Raw genomic sequence first — 20064 nt, 5'->3', positions numbered from 1 at the left:
GCAAAGATTTTACTAAAGTTAGTGAAAGAGAGTATGTGCAAACACTATGGGAGATAAATAGCATAAAATGTGCTGGCTCAGGTTGGTTTATAGACCATTATCTGCAGGCTGTATTTCCCATTTTTCTTTTCATAACTGGACATATCCCAGTTACATGTTACTTTCTCCATCATCGGTAAACCTCATTTTGTACATTAGTTTATATAACTATATATATATGTATATAGCTATATATATATATGCTTATATATATATATATATGTAAAATTGGATACCCAGAAAATGCATTTTTAATATTTTTGCATTCAAACTTCGTGGTTCTACATTTTTTCCTTTTCTGGAGAAGCATATATGCTACATGTATCATGCCAGGGTTCATTTTTAGTAAAAAGAGAATCGGTTCATAATATGGGTAAGGGAATTGCTGTACAAACTGTACCATCATAATGAAATCTAGTTAACTTTAAATTTTGGGTTGCCTGTTAATGGATTACAGTGTCCACTGACATAATCTATAAAAATAAAAATTATTTTGCTGTGAACTTTTTAATCTTATAAGCTTCACAATACTTACTTGTAATCTGTGTTTTTTTATAATACAGTCTATGGAGTCAAAGTCAATCTATGTTAGATATAGACATATAGGTATGTGGTGAAAATATCTTGAGTAGTTAATTTTCTATACCTACATAAGCTATTTGTGCAACAATTTATATGGGTTTTGAGTATTTAAAATGTGTATGTCTGTTGTAACATTTTTTCGTCAAGTATATTCAAAAAAGCAGACACTTCAATTTTGCAGCTGTTCTAATTGAGGAAATTAATTTACTGTGTGTGATACATCAGTAAGTGTAGAGTACTTTTGGTTGTCTCTCTATTTGATGCTAAATATACCCACAGTTAATAGGTGTATCATAGTAAGTGCAGCATCAGTGAACTGCTATGTTATCATCTCTGTTGAGCTAGAGGAGCCCCGGTTATAAATTTAGAGGCCCCTCAGGGACATGAGTAGAACAGATTAATTCTGTCCTGTGTTGATATAACAGGTTATATGTCTGGCTGTAGCTGCTCAGCACTGTGATGAATATGGATGTCAGTTGTTTACCATCAGCCCAGGGCATTTTTAGTAAATTCTGTTTCCTGGTGATCACTTACCAAATTATTCCTCTCCAGTCCTTTTGCTTGAAGAAGAGTGTAGTCTGCCCCGTGTGCTACCACTTTCCAACTCTGAAACTGAGATGGGAGAGGGAAGGGAAAAGGAACACACACACTATTAATATAATATTTGCTACTGCACTGATTTTGCATTATCTCCCACTGAGCAAAGCATGGAGTAGCATTAGTGTTGCCTTGTCTGCTGATCACTTTGGCAAGAGGAAAATTCCTCAGTAGCAGACTATGCTGCATATGGCAGGAAGTTAAAAATATGCCATGGTTCTAAACCTCTATTTCAGATTATATTTTAGTGTAACCAATCAGGATCAGACTCTCCATCAAATGGCACTTACATATCCCTCACTGCAACTCTACTGAAAGCCTTATCAAACATGCATTTGCTTGAAATGGCAAAAATACACACTAGTGTGCAGCATGGAAAGGTGTTTGGTTTTGTTTCTGCAGTAAATGAAGAGAACTGGTGGATTATTTGTGTTACGGCAATAGAGAGACTGCAGATAATTTTTACAGATGTCTCAGAACAATCTGAGTATGAGAGTCAAAAATGGGGGATGGGCAAATGAACAAAAGATGTTTTGTAAAATTCTGTTCAGGACTAGTAAATATTGAAATGTATAGGTTACATTATCAAAACAATTGTATTCACTGCCAAATAATTATTATTTTCAGTTGCAATTTATTTGGGAAATATAAATGCATTTTTAACTTTGACATGTTTGATAATATTGTGATGATTTAGAGTGCAACTCCACGCTGTATTTGCAGCTAGATGAAGAGGTGGCAATATTGACTGCTTTAGAATACACAGATAAAAAATTATGAAGCCCATGAGGTATAAAATAAGACTGGTAGCTCTGCTCAGAACACTGAGCTAAGAGGAAAACTATTTTAAGTACAGACCTGCAAAATTAATGCATGGCAATAATGCATGGCATAGACAAACTGGAAAAAAAATCTATAAAAGATAAGTCAATAGGATCATGTCTGTACCAGCTCAGGTCTGCTTTGGAACATTGCATTATTTGTCTCCAGTTCAGTGCCTTGTTCTTTTATCAGCTGCATTAGTTAGTAGGTTAAGTAATGATTCACACTATTTTCATGGTTCTCTGTGTTGCTGGAAATGCAAAGTGACTGACTGACTGAATTGCTGAATTTCTGAGAAAAAAGATGAAAGAGACCATCAAGAACTCTTAGCCCTTGATAAGGCAACGTTTGGTGAGTGGAATCCAAAACCTTAACAGGGGAAGTAGAGCATCTTCAAAGCTACCATGTAAAATGTTCTGTGTTCCTTCTTGGTTATTAATCTTTAATTAGGGATTATGATTATTTATTTTATTATTATTAATTTTACTTTAAAATAATACCAGTTACCTCCTTCTCTTGAAAAAGGTTTCCCCATGGTGTGCTTAATGATATGAGCTGGTGGTATTTTACTGAAGAATCTGAACTCCCGAGGGGCTCAGTATCAGTCTTCTCATAGTGGGGAGGCTTCAAAAGCAGATGAGATTATTCATTATCTCATTGTAATTTTTTGTTTTAGAAATGGAATTTTAAGTCCATTAAGTGGTGCTGCTGATGCAGTATTTAGTACTGTGCAAAATAGAGACAAGCAGCCAAGTTTTCTTCAACCACTGCTCTGAATCGATACCAGAATCACAGTGAGTCAGCAGAAAATAATTTTTTTCTTCTTCATCTAGTGAAATCACAATCTTTAATGAAAGAAAGAAACAGGTTACAAAACATGTAACCATATGTATTTCTGCTTTCATGCACATAAAATTAATTACAGAGCTAGCATGCTCTTGGGTATGCAAAACTGCCAAAGCCATGAAATCTGGCACTCTCCTGATAGAAACCCAGGTGCAATAGGGGTTAATGCTTCCCATAGCTGGCTTTGAAAAGAAAATATTTATGCTATGTGAAAATATTACACTTGAGTCTGAGCTGAAAATGGATGGAAGCCACTGGAATTTTTTAGGGTAACATGAACAGGTTTAGCTGCATAAACTGTTAGGAGACTCTACAGATTTCTAGATGATCTTGTGTATTTAAAAGAGATAATATTGTTGAAATTTATATATCCTTGTAGTTAGTTTCTGAAAGTGTTTGCTGTGTGTACAAACCAGTTAGGAAATTCTGCTTTATGTTTATTTTAAAAATCCAAAGTACTACTTAATTTTGTTTATATCTTGAAACTGCTTAGAGCAGCTTAAAAACCAAAATGCTAACCAAAATTACTTGTATTTAAAAGTTGCACTACAACTGTATCATGAAAGGAAGATAAAAGGGCAGAGAGGAAGATGGTGTTATTGCATAATCAGTGAGAATCTTTTGTTGCTGTCTTTAATTATGAACTTCAGTATACCTGGAAGCTTTGGTTCTTTTTATATATTTTCTAGTGTAAATTTCCTGAGATAGTTCTTGCAAAACTATTTCAGGTCAAGGTACTGAACATTAATGATGAATTTTGTATAATGAAGTGCTGTTTTTTTATTAGTAGTAGTATTTAAAGCAGAACAGCCCCTCCAGAGAATGTCAAAAATACAAACTCTGTTGAGGTCAAATAGAGACCTGTGGTCTTAAGTACCTCAATGTTTCCCTGTGCCTACCAGTGATTCCCCTGAAATCTTGTTCTTTTGTTAGTAATCCCTGTAATTTAAACATCCCATTTACTAATGCACAGCATACACTATTTTTTTTTTTTACATACTGGATTCTAGAACATATTAAATACATCAGGAACAAGAACTGGACATAATGATCAGCAATACGTTCTCTCTAAAATACCTAAGAAAATAATAGGAAAGAGAATTATTTTCAGATAAGCTTTGTAATTATGGAGTCAGCAAAGCACAGGTAGAAGCAAGTAGCTTGAAAAGGAAGAAGGTGCAGTGAAGTCTTCTGAGTCATAGAGGGGAAAATTCCAGAAGATTCTGTAAAAGTGGAATGGACAATTTAGCATCAACTAACTGATTACATCAGTGGGGAAAAAAGAAAAAAAAAAAAAAGTAAATTAGGAGCTTTGAAAATGAGAGATGACTTTTAATTGACTAAAAAGATAGGGGCAAATCATTGTCCTTTTTATGTTTAATGTCTGCCAAACCATCTCTCTGTTCTTTCATTTGGATTAATTATTTACAGTATCCTATTCTACAATGTTATATAACAGTTATATGTAACACTTTCTTGTTTTTCCAGAGGCTGTTCTCCAGCACTGCTCTTAATGTAACAAGTCAATAAATTGTAAAATAAGAATTAATGCACTAGCACTCTCAATCTGGTTTCTTTTTCTCCTGTGTGTCTGTATAAGTACACAAATGTTCAAAGTCAATAATAACATTGGTATTTTCTATCACTACATGGACTGTGTTTCTTTTCATGTGTAAGGGAGATTCATGCTACATTTTAACTAGAAGTTCTGCTCTCTTGATGAAATTCTGCAGACTTTGGAGTGCAAGAGGTCAGACTAAATGATCAGACAGATCAGATGCTAAATGATCAGATCCTTCTGGTTTTAAATCCTGTGAATGAAACTGTAAGCTCATATGGGAAAGATCTCCCTAAAAATGCCTTATTTATGCATGCTTGGAATTTCAGTAGTATTTGGTTTTGTTAGGAGGAGAATGACTAAAGAGTCTGGTGCTATAGAAATATCACCTTGTGCAGATCCTGTCACCTTTCCACAGAGTTAAACTTTCTGCTGGTGTTGGTGTTACTATTGCCTCAGGGCATGCAGCCCTTAATACAAATCCCATAAAAGCAAACTTGAGATTTTTAGAGTAAGTCCATGATGTTATCTGGTGTCTTCCTGACATGCATTCTTAACACCATCAGGTTTTGGTTTTCTGGGAGTTAGAAATTTTTAAGTTGAAGTTCAGTCAACAATTCCAAGAGCCAGTACTCAGAATTCTGAATGTGCACCTATTGATTATTTTTGTCCCTTTATGCAACTATTTCATACCATGCTCTTACCTTACTTTTATGAAGCAGACATCGATTGGCTACATTGCAAAACTGAAAAAAATACAGTACCAGCTCCAGTAAAAGAAATTACTTTTACTAAACTGCTTTATCATTTGTAACTCTTAGCAATTCTAGGAGGGAAATAGAATCTCTTAACAGGAGAAATCTTGACAGTGGCATGTGCAGGTCAGCTGGTGCAGGTTACTGCTGGCTTTTGTGTGCTTTTCTTTTCAGTCATCTGCTTGATTTTGTGGTTTTTGTTTTTTGGGGTTTTTTTTTGTTGGCTTTTCTTTTTTTTCATTCAGTCTTCTAATCTGAAAGCATTACCAGAAAGGTTTTTAGGGGAGCCATTAGCTATGAAAAAGGAGATGAGATCAGTTACTAATGTGTGTGTGCTGAGTACTCGGAAAATGGTGTTCAGTTCTTTACTATAACACAGAACTTGCAGATGTACTTGAACAACTCACTCAGGTGGAGCTCTTGTTCCATTTAAGTCGGTGGTAGCTGTGCCATGATTTTAACAGACCTGGGGTTTCTCTTTCCATAGTTTCTCTGTATGAAAATTGAGTAAAATAGGAAAGCAGTAGCTTCCACGGGATGTTGTGAATATACCAGTGTGAAGGGTGCATGTAAGTTACCAAAAGGACACAAGAGTTATCTGCACATACAACAGCAATTGAATAAAATATATAAACCCAACCCAGGAATATCTGTGAAAATGCATCACCTCAGCTTCTTTCCTATATCGTTAGTTCCCTTTCTCTTTAAAACATGTCTATGTTAACCACTCCAATCTGTTTGTGGTACAAACAGAATATGTTTGCTTATTTGTTTGTTTTACTTTATGCATTTAAAAAGGTTATTACTTTGTATTGAGTGCTTAGCTTTGACTGTTTTCCAAGAGAGGGCTGCTTAGACACTTGCTTATTTTAATCTGATTAGTACTGTTGTAGCTCTGATCATCTATCAATGATAGTGAAGGAAATTTTTCATAGAAGTGGTGATATCTTTTATTGGAAGAATTTAAAAAATAGAAGTGCATTCAGGAATACGTGTGCTTCAGACACAGGATTTTGTGCTCCCAAGCATGTTGTTTGCTTCCAGTCAAAACAGCTGTTCTACAATAAGATATTACCTCCTGCTGTTTATTTTGCATACTGACCTATATTTACTTCTTAATCTATTTATGATATTTACACATAATTCTCTTTGTTAATCACTTTCTCCTCTCTGCTTTTATTTAGCTGTTAACATATGCACTAGCATTCAAAATATCATCTGGGCATTTTAAAGTTTAAATTAACCAGTTTCACTGATTTGATAGGATGCTTGAAATTTCCAGTAGTTTTCCTTTTTTGGGGGCCATGCTTCTCTTTTTTGAAGTCTTTAGCTCTCTCATGCTCCCTGCATTTATGAAGTCTCTAGGATGCCTACTAATGGATATTCATCTGTATTTTATTTAAGGAACTTTTATACAGATCAGCCAATGAAAAGCCATTTATTTTCTGTCACTTAAAATTTGTAATGCTAATAACGCAGAGAATACCTTGCTGTAGTTTTTTGACAGTATGATGTTGTCATTGTAATTATTGTCTTTTACTACAGTCATTATAACTCATTAACTACAGGAATAATAAGTGCATGGTGTGCTTCTGTGATCAGAGCTGTAAATAGGTTATATTTGGGTTTGGACTGTTTATGGTAACTTGCAGAGTTAATTTTAGACATACATAGTAAGAGTGAGGAAAATTCTAGTAGCCTAATCTTTCTAAATCTAAAATAAATCTAAAAGAAATCTAAATAACTATAAGAATCTCTGATATGTGGAATAGATATTTAGCATAGTTAAAGTGGATCTCTTGTATCTTCAGTAGTTTTGTAATGTAATAAAGTGTTGAACATAGATATTTATAATATCTGTGTATACTGACTTTTCTATTCAGAACTCAGGCAAGTCTCCAGTTGATTTAGATGACCCATTTAGAGAGGATGGTTGTTCATTTTCTCTTTTCAGTCCTAGCTTTAGTCTGTCTTTTAATAATATCTCATTTTACAAGACTATCCAGGCTACTTGTGTTTTTCACCTGTTTTAAAACATATAAAAGTGCTTCTACATATATCCTGGGAGCCACACATATTTCTCTTATAGGATGTGCCTGCTGATACTGCACCTCCAATTGCTGTTTCCCAACTGCCACCCTTGGAATGTCAGCAAATACAATCTACTGCTTTCTTTTCCTCTAGACTTTCAGATTTAGTATTTTTTTTCCCTCTCTGCTTGGATTTCTTTCCAATGGTTCCCCTCCCCCTCTTATTTAGTTTACAGACTTCTCCAATGCTTTTTTTTCTGTGCTGATTGCAGGAACACCCACCTTTCTGTCGTTTTAGTAGAGGCTTTCATGCTCTTTTCTCTGTACCAGCCCTCTAACCAGATATTTAGGCCAATTATTCTGTTCAGTTTCATTATTCTGCTCCCACAACTACAGTAATAGCCCACTTGAAAGATCACTTGGCTTCTTTTACTGTTCAGACTGCTTGCTAGTTCCCAGAACAGCATCCTCACATCGTATGATCTTCTGTTTGGTTTTCGTTTTTGTTATTGTTTGGTTGTTTTTTTTCTTATTACAGAGTTTTATTTAAATTAAAAAGGGCTGAGGGTTAAAAGGAAAGCCACACACATACAATTTATTTTTTTGCTGGGGGGGCAGGGGAGGAACACCTAAAAATCAAACATATGCATTCAGGAAGGGAAATTCCAACACTGGCAGTTTGCAGGAGACATTGGCTGTCAAATGCCATTATTCAGTAGTTTTTCCACAACAGGACCATGAATAAAAATCCCACTGAGATCCCTAAAGCAAGTGTTACCTGCTCTTTGTTTCAGAATATTAATTTCACCTACAATTACAAAATGGCACCCAGAAAACCTTTACTTCTGTTTTGCCCATGCACATTTGAATTTGAAGGTTTCAATTCAAAAATTGTTGTTAAGTAAATATTTTAGATACCTCATATGACAAACTTCTAATCACAGTATTAATCTCTCCCAGGTTGCAGATAACATTTAAATTTAACTTTGGGTTTTAAAAGCTTAACTTTTCTGCCTCCCTTCCTCTTCCTTTTTTCCCTTTTGTCTTCTATTTTCATCACTAACATATGAGGTTATCTGGAAGGTTTCCAGGTAGTTTCACCCTTACCTCTCTAAATTAGAAGACTGAAAATACACAGAAATATTTAATTCCTATTCCTTGTATGGTAGTTACCATCAGATGAGATGTTTAAGACTGGATCTCATTCAATATGTCTTGTTAAACATCTCTTTATGGTATATGTAGAGTCTGTTGTTCTAATTACTGAAACTGTTTACCTGGGATTCAAATTGTGCATTGTTGAACCATAGAGTAATCTGTTCAACACATTTGTATGTAGCTTTTTCATATCTGTTCTAGCTGTTTTCTTTCTCCTTCTGTAATTAATAAATTGTTTTTTCAATTGTGCAGCAAAATACAGATGACTTGGTGTAGGGAATTTTTTTCCCTATATATTGTATCAAGCATTGAAAGGGCACTATATACTTCTAAAGAGGAAAAAAAAAAACCTAATATGTCTCATAGTTTTTTCAGTCTTATAAATAGCAAGAACATGCATCTGTGAACTTCATAGCTTATTGCCACTTAGACCATGTGCACATACAAAGTGCTGAAATGATCGGGTATTTTTTGCCATAGGTTCCTTAAGTGCCCTAACTTTTAAAAGAAGGTTTTAATTTCTCTCCTTTTAACAAAAGAAAGTATGAGCTTGCAACTGTATAAAATTGGTTACTGACAATCCTGGTGTTACTTGCAGAGGGGAGGATCAACCAGACATAGAAGAGTTCTTTCTTCACAGTGCTCTATGCTGCAATGAGCTGATGCTCTTTCTCAGTCTCATCCCTAATGAACAGGTGCCTGGTGCCACTCTGGTTGCCTTTCTTGTTAGCAGTTTCAGTGGAGAGGCTAATGATTAAATGGGGACTTCTGAAGGTCAGGGATAAATTACATACCCGGGAGAGTGTGAATGAAAATGGCATTGCTGTTCTCTGTACTGCACCAATTCAGAAGAAAGAGGTCTTCACTTATCAGGGCTGTCAGTCCAGCACCTTTCACAGCCAGTCTGCTCATTTAAAGAAAATCCTGAGGATTCTGAATTTCTTTAATTGTTCGTATACATACACTCATATGGTGAAAAGATTCTCTATAATGAGAGGGCAGTTATAAATCATGTATGACAAATCATTTCTATATTCAGAAGGAAAAACTTTTGCTCATTTATTTTTAGTGATATGGTGAACTTGAAAACAAGATGCAGGACATAATTTTACTTTCATTTAAGTACAAAATAGTTAACTATATTCTTTGTAGAAATATATCCTGATAAGCAATGAACCCTTAATTTCTCTGTATGTTGCTTAAGTGCCTGATCTAAGTTGCCTAATTCTATGACTTGCATTTTTCAGCCTTTTGGGAGACTATATATATACTTATTCTGTTTTTCCAGGCTTAATTGGAAGGCATAAATGACATGCTGCATGCTGTCTTTGTTCTCTTCCACATTGCCCTTTTGTGGGATTTACTTCAGACCATAATAACTAAGTCTACATGTTGTAAAATCTTGTCTCGGTGTGGTGGAGGGGGATGGCAGAAAATAAAGGACCTTGCTTTTCAGTACAGCTGAAGATGTATTCTAATTTTCTGTGTTTAGAACTTGTGATGTATTGAGAAAACAGCAAACTGTGGCCCATGGAGAGCTCATTTTGAAACTGATAGATCCAGAAGAACTGCAGCCTGCAGAGAACACATTCAAGAGCAGTTGTGAAGGAATTGTAGCCCATGGAAAGGACCCATGTTGGCCAGAGGAAACATATGAGGAGAAAGGAGCAGCAGAGAGGAGCTGTCATGAACTGACCACAACCTCCCCCTCCTCACTGAGTGTTCAGTGGATGCTAGATCCTACTGGCAATACTGACATAACACACTTGCCATCTGCAGTTTTACCTAAACATCTTTGTGTACAAGAAGCCTTTGGTGTTTGGCAGAGTTAGAAAATGACTGCAGGTGCCTGAGAAGCAAGTTAAAATTCCCCGCGAATATAAATTTTTACAAGCTGATTGATCAGGAGATGGTTAAATGAATTGTTATGTAACATCAAGCTGCTGATTTTGGTCACTGTGTAGAAAATGCATAAACCTTTGAACTCATTATCCCACTAAAACTGTCCCGAGGTGAGCCCGAGGGCAGCTTTCAGGCACCCAGAATCTGCAATGTGGGTGTTTGATCCAGAGTGGTTTCTCCTCAGGCTGTGGGAGCACAGACAGCTGCACCCTCCTCAGCCATCCCCTCCTCATCCTCATCCTCCCCAGGGGCCACAGGGGCCTCTCTCACTCACCTGGGTGCTTCCAGGGATTTTTCCTCAATCCTGTGAGGAAAACAGTGCTGAGGGCAGTCTTTTGACCTTGCTTCGATGGGCTTTCCCAGAGGCGCGCACTGTGGCGTGGCAGCTGGTGCTGACAGGAACTGGCTGGAACCGGCTGGAACCAGCTGGTACCGGTTGTGTCAGTCAGGCGAAGCCCCCGCCTCACCTCACCTCACCTGGGGCCCCTGCAGTGGTTACGTCCCCACCACCACCTGGTACAGCTGCTTGGTTTCTAGATTCCTGGAGTTAAAAGGGAATAATTTTTTAGGCTAGCAGTTATTTTGAAAGCCTGGACTTAGCCTTGGTGATTTAACGTCAAGCATGGTGAGAGCAATGCTGTCAGGAGAGCGGGAAAAGCCACCCCTGGTATCTTTGAAAGCTCTGCCTTCCCTGTCTCCATGCTGCAGATAGAAACCCCTCTCCTTTAATTATAGCTGTGCATGCCACTTCCAAATCTTTCTGTAAATGATTTATTGTAAGTACTTGAAAAATTTGAAACGAACTTGCCCATAAGGTCCTCAGATCAAACATTTCTTGGCCTATTCTTGACCCTTGGGTTCTTCACGCAAGGAAAATACCTCCGTGTCTCTTTTACAATGTAGGAATCTGCTGGAGACCAAAGGCTCACTCATAAAACAGTAGCAACAAAAGTAGCTGGAGTTGTATAATATTATGGAATAAGAACAGAGAATGTAAAACTTGGCATGGAGAATCAAGAAGCTGGTTAAATTCATTATTCAGACATCCCAGTCTAGTTGCCACTTATACCAAACTCTTTTAAATTCATTAATGCGATGAAAGTGTTGAAGATACATCAACGTGGTCTTTGTGGTGAAGATAGACCTGAATGGTAGTGACTGAAGCTGTGATATAAATACAACCATTCCAGTATATGTTATTTCTTTAATGTAAGTTATGATAGTGTTTAGAAGACGCTTGAGATCCAGAGGAATACTAAGGATAGAAGGAAGGAAGAAAAGCTCTTTCATGTGTGATGTATTTCAAGACTAGAACTTGATGCTACAACTGAGTGGGTGCACTACTAATGCCAGGCACTACAGAACTACTGAGGGAGGGAGCAGTAGAAAAGCACAAGATGGAACCCTCCTGCCTTTCCTGCATGGGAGTTGTTGCCAGCTGTAATCAATAATTGACCTCAGGCACACCCATGCTGATAAAGCAAATGGTAATCCTGGCCCTGCAGGCTTCAGTGCAGAGTTGAGAGAGATGTTGGCTTTGGATTGTTCTGTGTGTGGAATTCGATTGGATTAACAAGTAAGTTTTTGTGGATTTTTTTTTAGTTTAAATATGTGTAAGTATTTGAATATGTGTTTTTTTGGTTTTTTTTTGGTTTTTTTTTTTTTTTAATTTCTGTGGTGATGTAAAGCTAGTTTAGCTGAATTTTTGTATGTGTTCAAAAGTGTGCTATGTTTTAAGCTGTGTTTTCTCCTATGTTCTTTTTTGGGAGTCTCAGTGTGTAAATTAAACTTCCTTTCATACTAGTGGCCATAGAACAATTTAGATAGATTTAACTTGCAGAGTTTTATACACAGTAAATTTAGTTCCCTATTTCAAAAGGAAATCTCTTTTTTTCCAGAGACTTCAACCTTAATGGGTTGGGTTTTTTTTTTTTCCTGATAGTAGTTTTGTTTTCTGGGTAATCTAAAAACTTTCCAAGTAATCTGACAACAATTAAACCTCCATTTGAAGAACACTTAAATCTTTTTCTCAACAGACTTCCTAAGCAGGAAACTTTGTATCTATTTAAATTGCTCTTTAAACCCAGCATTTTGTGTTTATGTTTATCCTTGTTCATGTTGCCCAGTACATACAGACAAAAAAGATTATACCTAAAACCAAGTTTTGTTAGAAATTTAGGCAAAACCTCAGCATTACCCATGGCAGAAACAGTTTCCTGAAGACTGAAACTTTATTATTGCTATTACTTAGTTTTATTAGCTTTTGAGGTGCTAATTTGTTTGTTTCGCTTATTTGTTTATATTGGACAGTTTTCTTGGTTATTTGGTTACAAAGGTGTTGGCCTTTAAACCTTTTTTAAGTGGTTGGGTTTTGTTGTTGTTTTTTTCTTAGTGCTTCAACAACCATATTTGTAGTTTGAATATTTTGCCTGATCAAGTACACTTACCTACCAAACTTGGTCAATATGGCGTACTAATATTGTGTTCTTTGGGTTGATACAGTCAAATTAGAACAGAAATAACTAATTTCCTTGCTACCACATGAAGGAAAAAGTGTAGTTCATTCCTAAATGTGTGCACAGCTCCAGCAATTTCTTGCTGCTCCATGGTTATGTGCTGAGAGCCACCCTACCTTGTTAGTTCGATGTTTTCGGTGTTTTGGAGGACTGAAATGATGATGTTTAAGAACTTCCACAGGATGTTCTTCTGGATTGTTGTGGGTTTTGGAGGCTTAGTGTGTATTAAATAGTCCATGGTGATGTACATTGTGAGAGGCACTGTCAGTGAAATGCTTGTCTTTACTAATTCTTGTTTCACAAAAGACTTCTCTGTAGTCAAATCTGGTCTGGATGAAACCTATTTTTAGTCACTGCCATCAGAAATAACTTCTGTCTCTCTGTCCCTAGATCATTCTATAGCTTTGGTTCTCAGGCAAAATCTTTTTCCATTTAAAGGTCCAGGAGAGTACATTTAAATGAATGCAGATTCTCCTGTCTTTTTTTTCCCTGCAATGGAAGTGCTTCTTTAATGTTTTCATACCTGTGTGAGATTTTCTTTTCTGTATCTTCTTCTGAAGGACATTCAAAGACATTGCTTCTATTCATTTTAACAAGTAAAACATATGAAGGGTCTTATCAGTTCAATAATAAGTGCTGCTCTTTGAAATCAGCCTTTTGAGTGCTATATCTGGTTTAAGTTTATCTGCCCAAGCTCCATTACAACAACAGTCTGGGGGAGTAGGAATATCAAAGCTGCTTCCAAATACCAGAGAGCAATACATGTTACTGATGAGGAGCTTCACATCTCTTGATGCTGGGAATAGTGGCCAAATTCCATGTGTTGACACAGCCAGAGTTTGTAATGTAAGAAGATTTCCAAGTGTTAAGATTACTGAGTATTGTATCTTCAAGTGTCAAAGTATTTACTTCAGACTATTTACACATTTTTCTAATGTATGGGGGTTTTGGACTTGATACTGCAGTCCTGTATGTGAGGAGATTCATTCTCATTTCATAACTTCACAGATACTTGCCATGAGGTTTCATGTTTGATTCACCTGAAGGCTGAGAAGGTAAAAGGAAAGTGATAATTTACTGGCCCTTTGAGGGCAGGTGATGCTGTGAGAAAGGCAAAATGGAACAGGGCCATAATTGGTTCTGTTTGGTTGAGAGAGTTTATGAATTTTGAAGAAAGATTAAATCTTAATAGATGTAAGAGTTTGAATGGGATTGTGTGTTCAGCTAATTTTGTGGTTTATGATTATTTTCAAGATAAAAGAATAAATGGGAAAAAAATCTGGAAGAAACCTTAAGAAATTGTCTTGAATATAGAATCTGTCCTAAATCATTCCTAACAGATTTTTTTAACCAGTTTCCAAAGCTGTCTGGGGCTTGCTTTCCTCACACGTCTTTACCTCTGCAAATTTTTTTTATGTTTAACTCAAATCTCCACTGTTGGGAGTTTTTGGAAGAAAACGGACTTGTGAGCAATCCTGACTAATTAGCTAATTAGCTCACTCACCAGAGTGAGCTAAGAGCCTTGAGGCCCAGCTGCAAGGTTATTAAAAGATCAGCTATGTGCAAAAGATAAGGGAATTGGCAGCAGAAAAGAAGAATTACAGGATGGGAAAGCATCGTATAGACAGCACATAAACAGTTGTATTGAACCAGTTCTGAGCCCATGATAAAAAGAAAGTTATGGCAGATAAAAAGTTGCAAACAGGATGCCTGCGATCAACAAAGCAGGACAAGGACGATAAGCGGCACCCAATCGCAACAACAGGTGTGTGAACGGCAACACGCAGCCAATCAACATGAGCCACGAAGACGCCAAGACCATATAAATGTAATGTATATAATGTACATATAAATGTATTATTTGCTTAATAAAAGTTGAGCTTAGTTGCTAACTCATATTGAGTCGTCTCTTTGCTCCGCAAGCCCGTACCCTCTGACACTCCACTGCTATAATGCAAGTGTATTTTTCTGTTTTGTTAAAGTATTTCCTAGATTAAGGTCCAATCTTTGTCTTTTCTTGTAGCTTGCTATCTAGGCTGTTGCTCTTTGAAATGAATTCTATTTATTTTATTTTTAACTTGTAGGCAGTCTCCACAACTGAATAGTATTCCATCCAAGCCCTTAGCAAAAGGAAGTGAAGCAAAATGATCTTTTTAGGTGATTTCCTTGAATCACAGGTGATGTTTTTCAAACCAATACTACAAAGATCTTTTTGGACCCTATTTGTGCCTCCCAGTGTACCTGCAGACCTTCCCAGCATAGACCTTCCTTCAGACATTGTAGGAGCAATCACTCTTCTGTCATCAAGGTTAATTATGAAAATAAAGAATTGTACTGGATTCAGTGATGACCAAGAACTTGAATTGATGGCTTCTTCCTTTTAGAGAGTTAATCAGTAATGGCTATAGTATTGTATTTTTCCTACAGTTAATTACCATGTAGTTATACTATATAGATGATGCTTCTTAATTAGACCAGGAGACAGTCCTGTAAAATTATGTCAAAAGTCTTCCTAAAAAAATGAAATGTGAGATCAATTATTTCCCATTCTGTGAGGCTTTTACTTTGTTATGCCTTGGTCTTGATGAATTCATGCTCAGTCACTCATTGTCATTTCTTACTTTGTTTTTTTTGTTTGTTTGTTTTTTTTGTTTTTGGGTTTTTTTTTTGTAGCCTGTAATTGTGGGAGCCTATTGATTACAATTGAGGTTCTTGGTGGCAATAGTCAGTAAAGCAGTAAATACTTCAGACTTCTTGGCACAATATGTCAATAGCTTTCTTTCACCTTCAAGCTGCTGACCAACCAGTAGTTTTCCTTGATCCTTCTCTTACTCTGAAGTGTATTTGTAGGATTTCTTTTTATTCTTTGTCTTGCTTCTTGTACCTCAACTTGTTTGTTCACTTTTCTGGCTCTGCCTTACTGTGTTCATGGTATTCTTTTATACTTACACTTGACTTGTTTCTACTTTGAAATGTTCCCATCTCATGCTTGAAGTCAATGCAGAAGTTAACTTCTAGCCAAGATGACTGAAACTTAAAATATTTATATCCTTCCTTTGCATTTGGGCTACCAGCATCACTCTTTCTTCATTTTCCTTTTTGCGAAAAAAAAGCTGTCTTTTCCCCTTGATTTCTTTCTCCATATATCAGGTTCAGCAACTTTGTCTCAGTTTTCTGTGTTTGTAAAATTTTACCACTTTATACGTGTGGGTTTTGTTTGCTCTTGTCCTGCACATTTTCTTTTTTAGGTTACTGTAAATTCAGGTGGTGGTCTAGTGAATTGTTCATGTTGCAATTTGGGTAATTTCATCAGCTTAATCTGAGGTTACTCTTTCTTACACAGTATTTTTGAGCTTCTAAGCTACCTTATTTTTATATATAGTGATATATCAATGAAAAAATATAATTCCATTATCAATAACTACCTAAATAAAAGCACAAAACATAAAACATAAAAACATCATTTTATTGCAAAATAACTTGAAAAAGCATGAGGAATAATTTAACTGCATCTGCTTACACACCACTGCATTCATAAACAGAGTTATGAATTATTAGTGTTACTGTCTTCCTACACTGTAAAAAGTGTATTGTAAATCTACATTCCCTATCGGTAAGAAAAATGTTATGGTGGTTGTTTTGGTTTTTTCCTTCATTGGCATGAAGGCAAGTAGAATTTTAGTGGAAAGCATGTTCTAACTGGAGATTGTGGAAACAGGCATTCAGAATGTTGCTCCTGCAGATCCCACTTAAGGGCATCAGGTAAGAATGCATACAGTCCATTTTTTAATAATATGGGCCTCTTCAGAAAAAAAAAAGATATTTAATTTGGCCAGTATGAATGGTCACAAGGCATTGTGCTATGATGTCTGCTCTACTACTTTAAAGTGCACTGTAAAAATTATTTACAGTGATTATTTATAAAATCAAACAAATTTGGGGAAAAAGCCTTTATGTGCTCTCAATAACAGTTATCTTTAAAGCCCAATTATTTCACCGAGAAGTAATGGGACAGGGAAAAGCAGGTACCTACTATGGTGTTCAAAGTGCCTGTGCCAAATAGGTGAATCAGCAGATGTCAGAAGTAACAGACTTTGTTTATTCTCTAGGTCTCTTTTGCTAAAATGGTGAATTAGAGGGAAATGTGATGGTGAGTCTGTGATGTGGAACCTGAGAACAAACAATGCACATTTCAGACAAAAGTAGTGAAAAGCCAATGGAAAAAGTTCTTGTTTTTTTTACAAGGTGATTTTTTTTTTCCTCAAGGTTTCGATTGGTGGATATGCATTTTAGAATTATGTTACTTAGGTGGATGTATCTTACTCTGAGTGCTCTGAATTATTTTCATTAGCTTTGGCAGTGACTCTTAGCCTGTCTGTCAAAACGGATTGAGTGCTTACAGAGTATAGAATGCAGAAGTTAGGCTTAGAGCCTTGTTCATTTACCTGGGAAATTTAATTTAGATTAACGTGTTATTATTCAAAAGTGAAATAGCTATTCACAAATTCTCATGAAAGATATCAGTTTTGGTTATTACTGGGGCTTGCAAGTATTGAAATTTTCACCAGTCTTTGTAACAGTGTTTTGCACTGTACACTGTCAAATATTGTATCAATATCCAATATTATGAGTTCTGCCTCCTTGTGCCAGTTTCTGGTGCTTTTACCCAGATGTATTCAGCAGGATTCAAGCGTGCCATTAAAAAAAATAGTCCTTTTTGCATAAACAGTAACCGATTGGGTAAGAATACTTGTTGTTATGGAGAAGTCCAGGGTGGGAAATACAGTGTGTACTTTCAGATAAATAGCACTGTTGTCTGAAGAACAACAGAACTGGACTTGGGGTTGGTTGGGTTCCTGTTCCTTCCCCCTTCTGCTGCTTACATTGCTCTCAAGAGTGTGGCCAAATGGAATGATGCCTCTTTATAGGCAGGGCTGGGAGGATGGGAAGGGGAATATCAAGGTATGGATCTTTACCCTTTATGTTACCTCAACACTTTAGTGTGGGGTTGTGAGTGGACTTCTGCTTAAATAAGCAAAGCAAAACAGAAAACCAAAACACAAGGCTTTCACTGGCTTTTGATTCATTCTCCAGTGTGCATTACAAGATTGCTAATTACACACATCCTTTATGAAATGTGTTCTGGGGGTTGTCTGTGTCTGAGTGGCAGTGGGTGCTTGCTCAGCTCTTCTGAAGTGTCTGGTTGCACCTATGTGTCTCTCTTGTTAGATTGTCTCACTTCTCATTTGTAGTATGGGCCACTCAAATTATATTAATGCTGTGAAAAAAAAATGTACCTTCTGCTTGGGCTACATTTTCTCCAAATAGCTCTTAATAGTCAGTTTGCCTTTCTCATTGCTACTGAGTAGAGAGTTGATATTTTCAAAGAGCTTTCTACAATGATTACAAGAGCTCTTTTTTCTGTAGCTGTTCAGTGGAGCCATCCATAGAGGATGTGGAATTGGGATTAATTGCTAATCATTTAATAATCATCATTGCATCTCTGGGATAATGGAAAGATACTATTACTACTAGGCTTCTACTGATTTCAAGTATGGTCACATCTATGTTAGCTACTTGGAGACGTGCTCTGGTACTGATTTTTTTTTTTTCCATTATTTTATGGGGGTTTTTTTAATTTGGTTTTTTGTTTGTTTTTTGGGTTTTTTGTTTTGTTTTGTTTTTTTTTTGGAGTGGCAGCCAAAGATTAGCGCACAGTTCTGCTGTTCTGCGTGCTTTCATCTTGTCTTGCACAAATGGTGTTTACAGTGATTTACTTCTGTGTAGTAATGAGTGTATATTTGTTTTCAAAAGGATTTGGTCTATAATTCAATAACCCACAGGCTTCTGGAGCAAAATTGTGACTGAGAAGTTTGGAGCTTCCCATGTATTCTGTCTAGGTGTTTCTGGATCTTGCCTCACTAAAAAGTTTTGCTTCTTAGCCTGGATTATTTCAGTGTGTTTACATAAATACTGTTATGCAGACAAGTGCACCTATGATCTGTGGCAAAGGACTGTGAATCAGTGGCTGGCTTCATTTTTGAAATGGCTATATTGCTGCACTGCTAGGGAGAAATTCCTAACTTGTTAGAGGACTTGGCATGTACTGCCTTCCTGGTGGTTGTGTACCTGGGACTTGAAACAAATTTTAGATTGCTCTCCTGTCCCCTGGTGTGATGAAAGGCTGCTGGGTACCCTTTACACTCGAGCTGCTGTTAACTGCAAGCGCAGGGCATTCTCAGTGTGTCTTTAGCCAGGCCTCCAAGTACAAACATTTGCTTGCTTCTCCAATTTTGCCCTAGTTATGCAAATGTAATGGGAGGGGACAGGAGCACGTTTATGTGGGAAATTTTGACAGGGTTAAGGTGTGTCAGGAATCATAGTTCTTTGTATAAAGGTATTCTGGATAATTCTTTTGTACAGCAAACTGGAGGAAATATTGAGGCTGACAGAAATCAGTGAGCAAGTTTGCTGCTACATATTTGGCTTCAGGAAAGTGAAGATTTTTTTCCCCTGTATCTCTGGCTGATCAGCAAAGTCAGATGTTAATGCTGAGTCATCTTCTAGGAGGCAGCAGAAGCAAATTAGATAAATACACTTGCAAGGGTGCCTAGGCACGACAGGCATTTTACTACTGTGTTGCACACCAAATAAAATTACGACGTTTTAGAGGAAGCAAAAGGTGTCAAAACTTTCAAGCTCTGGTCGATGTTCTTATTATATAATGCAATTGTCCAACTTTCACTTAATTAGCAAGGGTTTTATAAAACCATACTGACCCAAAGGATCATAGCAGTTCCTGTAATTTGATTATAAATGTAACGTCTGTGTGACACCTCTCTGGCTATGGTGTTAGGGGTAATCCTTTCTGTGTGTGGCTACAGCTCTTGGAAGTTGTGTATTAAACTCAGTGCTGTGGTTACTCGCGAATGAAATTACTGAAACTGTGTGAAGGAAAAAGTACATGGAAGGATTTGAGGCAGAACATGGTAATGCAAGGGCTGCAATTATCTGCAGCTGAAAACAAGTAGCTTTTAATATGTCCATTCACCTAGGAAGGGAGGAAGAATTACAGACCACATGTTCTTTCTTTCCCTTTTTCTATCATTTCTCTTCTTCTATTTCCATTATACAGTTTATCACCCGTAATTTAAGGATGTGTTTTGTTTCTTTAAGCTGTTTTATCTATAGGCTTATGAGGTCAGTCATGTGTGAATTCTTTTGTTAGTCACCTCACCTTTTGCCTTGATGATAGAAAA

General features: G+C 36.7%; 2 long non-coding RNA genes across 5 annotated transcripts in view; one reads left to right on the top strand and one right to left on the bottom strand.

The window, feature by feature from the left end:
* Window positions 1–2676, bottom strand: part of LOC139799980 (uncharacterized) — a 6380-nt gene extending 3704 nt beyond the window's left edge. The window contains exons 1-2 of the long non-coding RNA XR_011727536.1: window positions 2548–2676; window positions 1156–1233 (exon numbers count right to left, since the gene is read on the bottom strand). This is a non-coding gene — a long non-coding RNA (uncharacterized lncRNA). The remainder of the gene's footprint in view (window positions 1–1155; window positions 1234–2547) is intronic.
* Window positions 2677–3208: 532 nt separating this feature from the next.
* LOC139799978 (uncharacterized) overlaps window positions 3209–20064 on the top strand; it is a 238213-nt gene continuing 221357 nt past the window's right edge. Inside the window, exon 1 of one of the 4 annotated variants that reach the window (XR_011727534.1) lies at window positions 3209–3496. This is a non-coding gene — a long non-coding RNA (uncharacterized lncRNA). Of the gene's footprint in view, window positions 3497–11592; window positions 11866–16468; window positions 16568–20064 lie in introns of those variants that run through there. The other 3 variants (XR_011727531.1, XR_011727532.1, XR_011727533.1) reach the window with 3 other exon arrangements.

This window comes from Heliangelus exortis, chromosome 9 (assembly GCF_036169615.1).
Source record: "Heliangelus exortis chromosome 9, bHelExo1.hap1, whole genome shotgun sequence".
Taxonomy (NCBI): Eukaryota; Metazoa; Chordata; class Aves; order Apodiformes; family Trochilidae; genus Heliangelus; species Heliangelus exortis.
Note: the sequence above shows the minus strand (reverse complement) of the source record. Positions and strands in the feature narration are given on the sequence as shown.